The sequence below is a fragment of the Diplotaxodon limnothrissa genome, linkage group LG20 (assembly GCF_057381915.1).
Source record: "Diplotaxodon limnothrissa isolate DT_005_m linkage group LG20, D_limnothrissa_male_GT1.1, whole genome shotgun sequence".
NCBI lineage: Eukaryota > Metazoa > Chordata > Actinopteri > Cichliformes > Cichlidae > Diplotaxodon > Diplotaxodon limnothrissa.
In genome coordinates this window covers 39697379-39710467 of record NC_140615.1, presented here as the reverse complement: position 1 = coordinate 39710467, position 13089 = coordinate 39697379, and the positions used below count along the sequence as shown (strand labels likewise).

At 40.9% G+C, this 13089-nt stretch overlaps 1 pseudogene; it reads left to right on the top strand.

The window, feature by feature from the left end:
* Window positions 1–1755: 1755 nt before the first annotated feature.
* On the top strand, window positions 1756–8007 carry LOC146611503 (PAN2-PAN3 deadenylation complex catalytic subunit PAN2-like; annotated as a pseudogene).
* Window positions 8008–13089: the final 5082 nt, after the last annotated feature.

Sequence of the window (13089 nt, the reverse complement as noted above, 5' to 3'; positions counted from 1 at the left end):
ACATGAAACTAATCTTTATAGTATTTGTTTTATTTTACTCCAGAAGCAAAAGATGTTTTCCAAAAATGGGACAAACTGTTGTTTAATTTTATGGTTAGTGTGGTCCTGAGAGTCGTTGAGCTTGTCTTTGTTTTTTAGGGTCACAGGTTTCAAGCTGGTATCAAGGTGTGAATCAGAAGGGTTAAATGAGCCCCGCCTGGTCTCCAACGAGCCTGCCCCATAAAAGACTTTTTCTTTTGTTTCGGCCCAAATCATGTCTGTGGATCTTTTCTTTGTTAGTAACACTAAACATGTTAAAAGCTGAATTAAGGCTACACAGGGTTTATTTCCTCGCCCGATGAGTTAAATTCGTTACTAAAAAAGTTAAAAAGCTTAAATTTTCATGTTCTATTGCTGTGACACAGGTGAGTGGGTCAAACATGAAACAGGAAGTTGACCCAGAAAAGCACAGGCTGAGGAAAATGACTTAAGTGTCTTTATTGTAAGATCATAAACTTGTTATAACTAGTTTGTTGAATAAACTGATGGAAACAGGAACATGATGAAATCAATAAAAGTGCTCATTTTTGTGTTTTTGAATGTTGGTTGTCATTTATTTTATTCACACAAATGCAGTTTGGATAAGTGCTGATGGTCCTTTGTTAATTAAAACCAAACAATCACCATTCCAAGGTTAATCAATACCACTGAAACAGATAACAGACAATAGCTGAAACTATCTTTAATCAACAGTCAACTATTAGCTTCAATTAAACTGACTCAACCAATGAGAGCATCAAATTTGGATTATATGGTTTCAGCTAGGACTAAACCAAAAGTTGTATTTTTCATTAAGTGGATGAGAAAATAAAGCCTGTAAAGTTTAAAACTTTAATTTCATTTAATCAATGTTGAACTCTGAGATTAATCCAGTCAATTTTTATTTTAATTGTTACTGAAATGTTGAATTCACCACTGATGATAATGTTTTTCATCTATATGGATCCATTTCCACAACTTTTTGATCACCACTTCAGAACAACAACTACCTGGATACACAGGATCAAGACTGAACTCTGACATTAATCCAGTGAATTTTAACAACAGTCACGCTAAAGGACCATTTAATTGATTAAATCATGGTTAGTTTGTTACAATATGTGTAACATAACTGTTGTCCAACATGCAGCAAATTTGTTGGAGAAGCTCAGAAGAATCAAACTCAACATCTGGTGCATCTCGGACACCAAGGAATTTGGTGCTTTTGACGACCTGTTGACGACGGCTGTTAATCAAGGTGTGGATTAAGCGTGCTAAACGAGGTCCTCCCAGTCTGATCAAACTCATTATCTTGGTGCAATTCAGAAACAATACGCTCAGGCAAAAACTGGGTCGACCCCCCTCTGACACCTTAATGTGGGCTTAATGATGATATGATGCCCACGTCTCCTAAAGAATTCACACCTGTATTCATGTAAACTCAGCCGCACCCACCTTGTTTCAGACCCTGAAACCTGTGAGCCTAACGTTTAATGCAGGGACAGTCAACGACTCTTAGGACCGCCTTGAATCCCAGTGGAGGTTAAATACGTGGCTCTATCCATCAGACTTTAGATCTGGACTCCAGTTTTCTGCATTTCAAGAGATTGGGATTAAACCTGCAAGTACTACTATTTACAGAAGTTCCAGTTCCTCTGCAGGCTGATTTAGCTGAAGAAGATTTTTGAAGCTCTCAGCACAAGATTAGGTGAATACTGGGCCAACCATCACAGGACTATGAACTCTCTTCACTGGACTCCTCACTGGTCTCCTCAGTGGACTCCTGGGGGACTGGAGCCCTCCATGAACTCATATCTGAATCCAAACCTCCACCAAGACGTGGGAGTGTACACACAGGAGCTGGCTGTGACCGTTCCTGAGCCTGTGCACGTAAGGAAGGGGATTTTTTCTGAGCTGCACAGTAAAGTTTCAGAAGCTGGCATCCCCGTCACTGCAACACATTTTGACCTGCAGCGGGAAATGCTCTGGATGGGAAACTACACGGTAAGAGCCAAAATGATGCTTCAGCAGAGTTTGTTTCTTCTACATTCACCTTAAACGTTGCACTCTGTAATAATATTTGTGCCCTTCTCTTAGGGTCATGTAAAATCCTTCCTTGGACCTACGATGGCACACTACTCTTCTTTCCAAGTGCACGCAACTGATGCCATCAGACACATACAGAGTTTGGAAACAGGCGTGCTGTTCCTTTCTGAGTGCAACCTCAGATGTTACACTCGTGGAGGCCTCGTCATGTTTGATTATCGGTAAGTGTTACATTGACTGTTGATGATCTGAAGCTGTGAAATTATTCCTTATGTTATTGAATTAATGGCCATTTTTGGTGCTTTGCAGGATGGAAGAAGGAGCTGATATGCACAGTCTCCTCATGACTGATAACATGCTGCTCATGGGGGGATTACAAAACTATGTGGTTGAAATTGACATGAACACACTTCAAGAAACTCAAAAAGTAAGACACCAGGCTTATGTTTATCAAAATCCACAACTATCTATGCTTACACCACTGGCACATCATACAACTGACTTCACAGCGAGTGTCTGACTGTCTGCTGTCTTGATTGTCCTTTCAGTTCACAGTGGAGGCACCTGGAGTGACAATAATGCGTCAGACCAATCGTTTCTTCGTCTTTGGGCATCCTTCTGGCAAAGTAAGTATCCCCTGATTGGATCAGTTTGATGAGGTTTGGTTTATATCTCTCTAACACTGACCCTCTGCTGATAACAGGTGACCCTTCGAGACTTGCGCACATTTAGGACACAAAAGTTTGACGCATTTCCTGGCGGCCTGTCAGACTTTGATGTTCATGGAAACCTTTTGGCTGTGAGTGGGTTCTCCAGCCGAGGGCTGAATGAACGTTTCCTGATGGTGTATGACCTCCGCATGATGCGAGCTGCAACCCCCCTTTGGGTGCATGTGGATCCATTCTTTGTGCGCTTCATTCCTACCTACACGTCACGGCTCGCAATCATCTCACAGACAGGTATGAAGCTGGCTTCAGGATTCTTTAGTCCAGTTTTCTGTAGCATAGTCTTACTATGTTTGGCCAATAAATGTGACATACAAAATCTTTGTGTGATTTGTGGCTTTGCTATAACTGCCTGCATTCTGTGTCTTTTTCCAGGTGAGTGTCAGTTCTGTGAGCCCACTGGCCTCGCCAACATGGCGGATATTTTCCACGTCAACACAAACGGCCACTTTCTCACAAGTTTTGAGGTCTCATCCAGCAAACAAGCCTTAGCCTTTGGAGATTCGGGGGGGGGGGGGTGGGGTGTGTGTGCGTCTCTGGTCCGATACTCGGGACGTTATGTTTAACGTCTACTCCAGAGAGCCCTGCGTTGTGGATGCACAGCCTCAGCTGGCCTGGAATCATAACCTGCAGCCCTGCTCTCCCATCCCCACTGCCCAGGCTACACCCAGCTCAAGGTAACACAATCACTAACGAGACTGAAGAGTTTGCATTAGAGCGTTCATACATATTGTTTTCAGATTCAATAAAAGTTTGTAAGATAATGTCGAGTCTTCCCCAGTTGATATAAATGGTTAGAGTCTCATGTAGTTCCCATTAAAGGTTTCCATCTAAAACATGTTTCTTTTTAACAGGTGGGCTCCTGGGATGGACCCAGAAATCCCACAAACTATTGAAACTGTTGGCTTCAACAGTTATGTGGAAAATCCTTCCGCCTGCCCCTGTAACCAGGTATGTAAAAAACTTATTGCTCTTTTAAACTGTAATTTTTACAATATTGTAATAAATTTACAAAAAAAGTTAAACCCATCTCCACGTGGTGCATTTTAAGTTTTTTTTTCCTGTTTGTTGTTTGCAGGTCCCTGCAAATAAAGAAGAGTCACCTGGTTATTACAACCACATCCCTGAATCTCTAACAGAGAGTGATGAAGAGCCGCTCCTTCACACTGTTCCCGAAAAGTACAGAAAGGTTGGACTTGCTACGTTTCACCCTGGTGTTCATAGAGATACAGTTAAATATGACATGTAACAATTTCTAGAGTGTTGCTACAAGCTTTGATTTCCCAAACATGTGACGAAGATGTGTTTGTTGTGCTTCAGGTGACAATTAAATACTCTAAACGTGGACGGGAAGATTTTGACTTCAAACATTACAACAGGACGTTGTTTGCTGGCCTGGAGCCGCAGATTCCCAACGCCTACTGTAACTGCATGATCCAGGTAAGAAGCTGAAGATTCACAATGTGTACATTTAATTTTTAATATGAGACAATTTGTCAAATGTTCCATGGGTCTTTTATGTTTGCATCTTAGGTGTTATACTTCCTGGAGCCAGTTCGCTGCCTTGTTCAGAATCATTTGTGCCACAAGGAGTTTTGTTTGGCTTGTGAACTCGGCTTCCTCTTCCACATGTTGGATTTGTCACAAGGAGATCCATGTCAGGTAAGTTTCTTTCTTTCTTTGTTTTCAATCTGTTGGGAATTGCAAGGCTCTTACTTTGAAATCTCATTTTGTTGTGACTGCCCAAAGTAACCTCTAATGTCTTCTTCCTTAAGGCCAGCAACTTCCTCAGAGCACTTCGAAACGTCCCTGAAGCCAAAGAGATGGGCCTGATCCTCTCAAACTATGAGGAGACGACAGGAACAGTCGAGCTAGGTCGCTTAATCCAGAGATGGAATCACTTCATCCTCTACCAGCTCTTCCAGGAGACACAGGAGCAGGAGGATCCACGGGCCTACAGGACGACCAGGAGCAGGTAAAACACATCGTTGTTGACCTGCATTCTTACTGGACACTGTCCCAGTCTTATCATTATGTTTGTTTATAAATGCAGAGTTTTCCTTCTGGTTTCTGAAACTGTGATTTGTGTTTGTGTTGCAGTTCTCTGGGCTCCCCTGGCGACTCTGTCATTAGAGAGCTGTTTTGTTCTGAAGTTGAGAACCGCAGCCCGTGTCTCTGTGGCATAGAAACAGTCTACTCCTCCCTCATGTTGCTGTTCAACATGCATTACCCTGACTCTCAAGGTGAGTCTGAGAGCACTGAGAGCATGGATATCTGTGACTGTGAATTACTCTGTCTTTGAAACTTGAACTATTAATGATTACATAATGGTTTGAATTAATTTAGTTTTTGAATGAGCAGAGGGAAATATCTGCTTGATTTGATGTATACACTGATATTCATTGTACTTTGACACTTCAGGAGAAAGAATAAAGGAGCACGACTTTGCTGAGATCCTGAAGAAAAGCATCTGCCTGCAGCAGAGATCTCACACATGGTGTGGAAACTGTGACAAGTATCAGCCCACAGTGAGTTACAGCTTTCATTCACTCATAATGACAATTCATTTATGGTTGATTGTTGCCTGTTGTGCAGGGTAATCATTTCTTTGTGTTACACTGTAGGTGCAGACACGCAACATTCGACGTCTCCCAGATGTTTTGGTGATAAACTGTGAGGTGAACAGCAGCAAAGAGGCCGAATTCTGGAAGGTTCAGGCCGAGGTAAGCCACTGATTCACTGTGTTTAAATACAGTTAAAAGAAAGTAATGATTTATCTGTTCATTATTTACATGATTGCCCATGTTTCTGTTTTTATAGTACACCTTCAACAAATCCATGCAGAAGACAGATCAGGATCAGCGTCACGTGTGGATCCCCGCCACTCTCAAGATGTCCCTCAGCAAAAGTCAGAGACTGGAGATCAGCAGCTGGCCTGAGGGCGAGGAGGTGAGGACTTTAGATTTTCAGCTGATCTTTGCACTTGAAGAAATAATTGAGTAACTTTTCATCACCAAGTTAAAATTTCACTTCAAGATTAAAACCATATTTCCAGGAGCAATATTTTTAAAACATTATTACACTAATCTGTAGATATTGAACTATAGGTTGGTTTTAGTGTTTTTGTTTCTGTAACACATGAATTTTGTGAAATGAAAAAGTTTATCTTACAATTATTTGCACTTTCTGTTACTAGTTAAGTGCTGCTGAACAGGCGGAGGGAGCTTCTCTGTATGACTTGGTGGCGACGGTGCCGCACATCCTGGACGCCGGCGCGGGTGGTAATATGGTCGCACACATCAAAGTGGGTGAGACCTACCATCAAAGAAAAGAGGTGAGCGACGCTTAGATAAGAAAAGTTTGACATCTGCTGACTACAAAAAGTTTCATTTTTAACATTCAAAATGATTTTATTATTTCAGGGAGTCTCTCGCCAGCAGTGGTACCTCTTCAATGACTTCCTCATTGAGCCGATTGAGCAGGTAAGGATCCTAGATAAGATTCCTGCTTGTTTATTCATGCTAACTTTAATGTGTGCAGTCATTTAAAAATGTTTCTCCTTTTGTTTTCAGACTGAGGCTGCACAGTTTGATGTGAGCTGGAAAGTGCCAGCCATCCTGTGTTACGCCAAGAGAAACTACCACACCAAATACGACCTCCGCAGTGAGTGTCAGCACAATCAGTCTGAAGTCAAATCCGACTTATATCGGACTGAGAAGCATAGCAAGACAGACGCCACTTTCATCCCACTCACAGTCAGTGAGATGCCGCAGGCTGGTGACCTGGTGGGGCTGGACGCTGAGTTTGTAAAGCTCAGTGAGGTAAGTCTGGCTATGATACCATCATTTATTATAATATAGGATCAAAAACAATTTTAAATATTCCTAATACATATTTTCAGTAGTTCAGCTAATCTGACTCAAGTATTTAAAACAAATTTGACCCCTGAATGTGTGCGTTTGCAGGAGGAAGCAGTGCTGCATAGCGACGGCACCAAATCGACCATCACGCCCAGTCAGATGTCTGTGGCCAGGATCACCTGTGTGAGGGGTCAGGGGCCCAACGAGGGGGTCCCCTTCATCGATGATTACATCTCCACTCAGGAGCAGGTGAGAAGCTGCAGAGAGAAAAGACCACGATGACCTGAAAGAATGAATATATAATGTTTCAAGGATCCACCCGCTAACTTGTCAATTTGTTCTTCCAGGTGGTCGACTATTTGACAAAATACTCTGGAATCGAACCTGGAGACCTGGATGCCACAGTATCCTCTAAGCACGTGACCACGCTGAAGTCGACCTACCTGAAGCTACGCTTCCTCATCGATGCAGGAGTTCGCTTCGTCGGCCACGGCCGGCAGAATGACTTTCGTGTCATTAATTTAGTGGTACGTTATTTCATCAGTTTTAAATTTCAAATTAGTTCATATCGTTTAAAGATGTGATTTTTTTTTATAGATGTGCTTTGATTTTAATGTTTTTTATTTTCTGTTTCTTAAGGTTCCCAAAGATCAAGTTATCGACACCGTGCACCTCTTCCGATTGCCCTACAAGAGGATGATTTCTCTGAAATTCCTTGCTTGGTATTTTCTTGGTAAGTTAGTAGAAACAAAAAAAACAAAATCAAATCCAAATAATCCAAATATGAGTCTGTAATCGAATTAAATCACATTATTACAGCGAGAGGGATTAGGATCCAAATATGTAAACTGGATAATCCGCTCATATTACTGTCAGTATTAAGTTAAGTATTCAGTATTAAGTCAGTATAGTTCATGATGTTTTAGTTGTCATCAAACTCATCTTGGAATTAAATCTGAACAACAAAGTATTTAGAGGCTTTTTTGAGTTCATGCACTAAAGCGTACGTGTCAATTCCTCATATCCACACTGTAATCTGAAGCTGAACACTTTCATTTTAATCATTCCTGACCTTTTTTTCATGTCCACAGGCCTCAACATCCAGGGAGAAACCCACGACAGCACGGAGGACTCATGCACGGCCCTGAAGCTTTACAGGAAGTACCTGGAGCTGTATCAGGAAGGAGGGAATCATTACGTGACGAAAGTGCTCTACGAAGTCTACGACAAAGGCTTCCAGCTGAACTGGAAAGTCCCGGATTCGGACATGAGATAGTCCGTCTGAGTGGACTGAATGCACTCTCCTTCCATCCACGGGTGCTGCTGTGCTTCCCTCTGTGATGGGACTGTGAGCAACACCATGACCTGAGGATGCTCGGGCTGCTTATTTTGTATCATATTTTATAGTTATTTGCTTTGAGTCAGTGACTCAGTTGTTTTTATCATATCTAAATATAAGCTTTTTATTTCAGAGAGGTTTACAGGGGGGAAAGTGATCATTCAAAATATGAATTTGAAGCATTTTGTTTTTGTTTTAAAGGAAAAAGTCAAACTTGTTGCATGTAAATGAAGTCATCCTGAGCACTGTAAAATGTTTGTTGTTTGATACCAGGAAGTGGAGAATGTGCACGAATCCATGAAAATCTTGATTAAAACAGATTCCAACCACAATGAATTTAGTTTGTTTTTTTTCACCAGATTCTGTGAAATCTGTTGCACTGTTCATTTTCCAGCTAACTCTTTCCAGCTTTCTCAGAATTCAGATCAACGTTCAATTTTTCAAAAGCTGTTATTTCTCTTCTATAAATGACACATTTAGCAAGTTTGAAAAAATTGTCCTCAATATTTCACCTCGACATCTTTAAAATGCTCTAACTGGTAAGGACTGTGCTTCAAGTGCAGCATTTACAGCCACCACCAAAAGTAGTAACTATACTTTAATAGACGTGCTTCATTTAATAAAGCTTTAAGTCACATTTGAACGATTTTTTGATATAATGGTGCCCTCTGCTGGATAATATGCACACTCTTACCGTTCACTCTTACAGTTGTTTTTAAAGGTTTATGTCATTATTTTCATTGTTTTTCGGCTTGTTTTGTTTTGGGAACCATAAAATGAAATTGTTTGAACTCCTTGTCTGGTCTTACCAACAACTCTACAAGTAAAACTAAACATACAGTTAGTAATGATCCAGGAGATATGTTAAAAAACTACACAACACAGTTATTTCAATGTTCCACGAAAGAATGTGTAAATCTACACAGAGTATAGTAATCCTGTTCAGCTGGATATGTGGAGGTCAGGGATGAATGTGTTGTGTAGTCTCAATAATATTAAAGCAATAGTGTGATCACAATACTGATAACTGGGAGGCTTAAAAACGAGCTATTACAGTCTCAGAAATATTGTAATATCGACAATAATACTAAAATAAATCAGTACGAATATTGTTGTCAATATGTGGCGAGTAAGACAGTCAAGGCCTTTGAACCAGTTCAAGGCTCCGAAATCAACAGATTCTGTGAGAGAGAGGAAGCATTTTTTCAGGGGTATAAAAGTCCAAAGAAAGTTGTAACCTTTTCCGTGCCAGAGTATTGTTTAAACTTAAAAGTCAGTCAGAAGTCACCAAACACTCGGGACTCTTCAGAAGATCGTGAAGTAGACTTATAACACTACGAATGGCTGGTGTGAAGCTGATATCCAGGTCCAGATTTAGTAAGTAGAAATTTCCTTGGGGTGATGCACAGTGCGCTAATTCATGTGATTCATATACGAAGATGTAAATATTTAATTTCAACAATTCCCAGCCAAACGCAGCGCAAAGCAGCGGCTTACACATGAGCACATCCGCATCCACAGCAACAACCAACATAACCACAAGTAACAGTAAATAATAAATATTGAATGTTACTGAGCAGCACACAAGTCCGACAACACACACCTGTGTGCGTGTAGATCCATATATTCACAAGGGTTCTCCGTGTAACTGTCTAATAGTAGGTGTGGGGAGCCCTGCCCCCCAGGACATGAAGCAGGAATGGAGGAGATCAAGGCCCCAGACATCTACAAGCCCCCCAGAGCACGAGAGCAGTGTAGCAAAGTAACTGCGCGAATTGCTCGTTATTTTCTGCAGGCTGTGTGAGGCTGTGTCTTACTGGAGTCTGACACCGACAAGGTCACACTAACAGCTGCATTTTGATATTTGAATATCGTGGTTATGTTTTGACTGAGAGAAGAAAAAAAAACGAAGTAGACGAAAATCGCTCCAATTTCAATTATGGGTCGATCTGTGTGAGGATATTAAAAAAGAAAAGTTCATCTCAGTTTTGCTGTTCCATAAAAGATCAGTATTATTTCTGAAGAGCAGAAACGGAGAGACAGAGAGGGAGCACAACATTTTGATCCCAACCCTCATATTTACCTATTAACAATTAAAGAATGCCTAATTGGGACCTGACTGAAAAGATGTTTAAATTGAGAAATGGACCCTTTCATTCAAAGCAGGACACAAATGTGTTCAGTTAGTCACAGCTAAACATAAAAGTACAATAACAAAAATATGAGCAAAGATTGATGCTTGACTTTAATGGCAACTTTGACAATTAATTCTCATGGATTTCTGTCAATTTGCAAATTATATGTACTATGTATAAAATTTGTCTGTTTAATAAAAACAATTTGTTTTATTGTGCATATCTATGAAATATAATGTGGATAAATGGGACAAAGGTTGAACTGAATCTTAACATTTATCAGATCACAGGTGAGGCTGTGTTAAAGCAGCAAGGAAAACATTTTTTGAGACACTAGAGGATGTTGAATTTCAGAGGTCCTAAATATGCATTATTTAAAGGTCTTAAAGGTCTTCTGAGTTTTTGCTTTTTGGTTGTGCAAACAAACTAAATACAGGTATGTCTGTGAAGGTTCTCAGTCATCCAGGTCATCGTAGTCAAAGGAGCTTGCAAAGAAAAGCGTCTGGACTTCTTTAAGTTACTTGAAGACTGTGATGGCTGCACTTACAGCCACACAGTGGTAATACCCACCATGTTAGTGTAGAGGCTTATAAATAACATTGCATTCACATTTCTTTCTTTAAATATAGGAATTTATTTACAGGACAATAAATAACTGGTTTTGGTTTAGTTAATTAATATATCCACATAACGCTGCATTCTAAAATAAGTGCACACATTTTAGTTTACACTGTTATGTATGATTAATCTTTTGTTTTCTGAGTTACCTTAGTTGCAGCTGTTCCAGTCCCTTGATTAAGGAGCCAAGAGGTGGAAAAGGGGCAGAGCGAGCTTTAAAGGAAGGCTACAAATTGGTTCACGCCATAACTCAGGACCATGGGGGGGATTGGAGTTCATTATGTTTGGTTTAGTTAGGTTTTGTGTGTTTTACCCCTTTTCCTGTTTTTGTGGGCTGATCAGCCACTATTTAAGTTTCCCCTTTGTCTCATTAAGTTAGGTCAGTTTGTTTGAGTTATCAGTTGTGTTGTTAACTTTGAGTAGAGTTTTGTTAGTTTGACCTCTTTTATGGGCCCAAGATTTTGATTCTTTTTGCATGAGTTAACCAATTATGTTTTTTGGGTTAAATAAAAAATCATTTTTTGGACTTTAACCTGTGCCTAAGTTTCCTTCACTGCTCGGTCCATCACAAAGACGTTGTAGCCGGTGTATCAGAAAAACTCAGGAGAGTTTTCTCCAAGCATGACATCCTGGTGCATTTCAGACCCAGCAACACGCTCAGACAAAAACTGGTTCACCCGAAAGACAAAACGCCAAAACATATGAGTGTACAATGTGGTGTATGCTGTACAGTGCAACGAGGAATGCCGAGACCTCTTCATTGGAGAGACCAAACAGCCACTTCACAAGCGCATGGCACAACATAGAAGAGCCACCTCCACAGGACAAGACTCAGCAGTCCATCTGCATCTTAAGGATAAAGGACACTCTTTCGAGGATGCCAATGTTCACAGTTTGGACAGAGAGGACAGATGGTTTGAAAGAGGAGTGAAAGAAGCCATCTATGTCCACTGTGAGCGACCATCTTTGAACAGAGGCGGGGGTTTACGACACCAACTCTCTGCCATCTATAATCCAGTTTTGAGATCCCTTCCCAGATGCGTTAACGCCCACTCACATCCTTTTTTATTTATTTATTTATTTTTTGTCCCGTTTGGATCTATAGCCATCAGAATTGTTGTCTTAATTGGCCTTAAGAAAGATGCCAAGCAGATTTATTTTACCAAGTGGATCATCATGGCCTTGCCATATTGGTCCATTTGATTGACCTTTATTATAATTATGAATTTATTTTATTTTCAGTTGCTACAAAAGGGACAGACATGACTGGGGGATAGGACAGGGAGAAAGAATGAAAGAAAGAGAGGGAGAGAAAGAAAACCAAAGGGGAGAAGAGACGGGGGGAAGAAAGAAAAAAAAAACCAAACAAACAAAAAAAAAAACACCTGGGTCACCTGTATGGAGAAAAAAAACAGAAGAGAAAGCAAACAACAAAGAGCAACATAATAAAAAAAAAAGCACCATCACAATAAACTAGCTAGCAGTAGATATCAGTACTTACTAAATAATAAACGATAATGTGCAGCACGCAAGATAGAAAGCGCACAATGTGCTTTGAGGCAGCAGCCAAGAAAGCTGTAGTCCACGTCTGTGAATATCCAACACCCACTCACATCCTGGGCCATCTGATCTCAGGAATTCGCATGATAAGGTGGGGCCAGGTTTCACAATGAACTCACCCGAAACTCTGGCTGATTGGGACCCACACCCAGTTTCACACCTTGGCTCAGGCATTTAGAGGATCATCAGGGGGTCCTTTTGTCCCTCTGTGGGGGGTTAGTCCCACTAGGTTTATATCTGGGACTCTCCACCATTTGACCTTAGAACTGAAGAAGCTTCTCGGATGAGAGGTGAAACGTCTTCAAGCAACTTAAAGAAGTCCAGACGCTTTTCTTTGCAAGCTCCTTTGACTAAATACAGGTATGTTACTTTTCCTGGAGGGCAGCCATTTTTAAAAACAAGATGGCAGCTGAAGTGTAAGTCAGACTGTGTCAGACCTTCGTCCCGTAATGATTCTCTCCTTCCTGAAACAGTTCCAGGAACTTCCTGTAAAGCTTCAGGGCCGTGCATGAGTCCTCCGTGCTGTCATGGGTTTCTCCCTGGATGTTGAGGCCTGTGGACATGAAAAAGAATGATCAGAAATTATTCTCCTTTCTTTCTCTCTCAGTCTATCTTCCACAAGCTCTTCTGGAAGCTTTGCTGATTTCAAATAACCCTTATCTTCACCTTACACTCTCTTGTTCGTGAGCATGGAAGAGCCTTTGCCTGCCCTGGATCAATTGTTTGGTCTTTTTCACTTATTTTCCTAACTTAGTAGAGTTGAAATGCCTGCTCAACGAGAGAAAGGT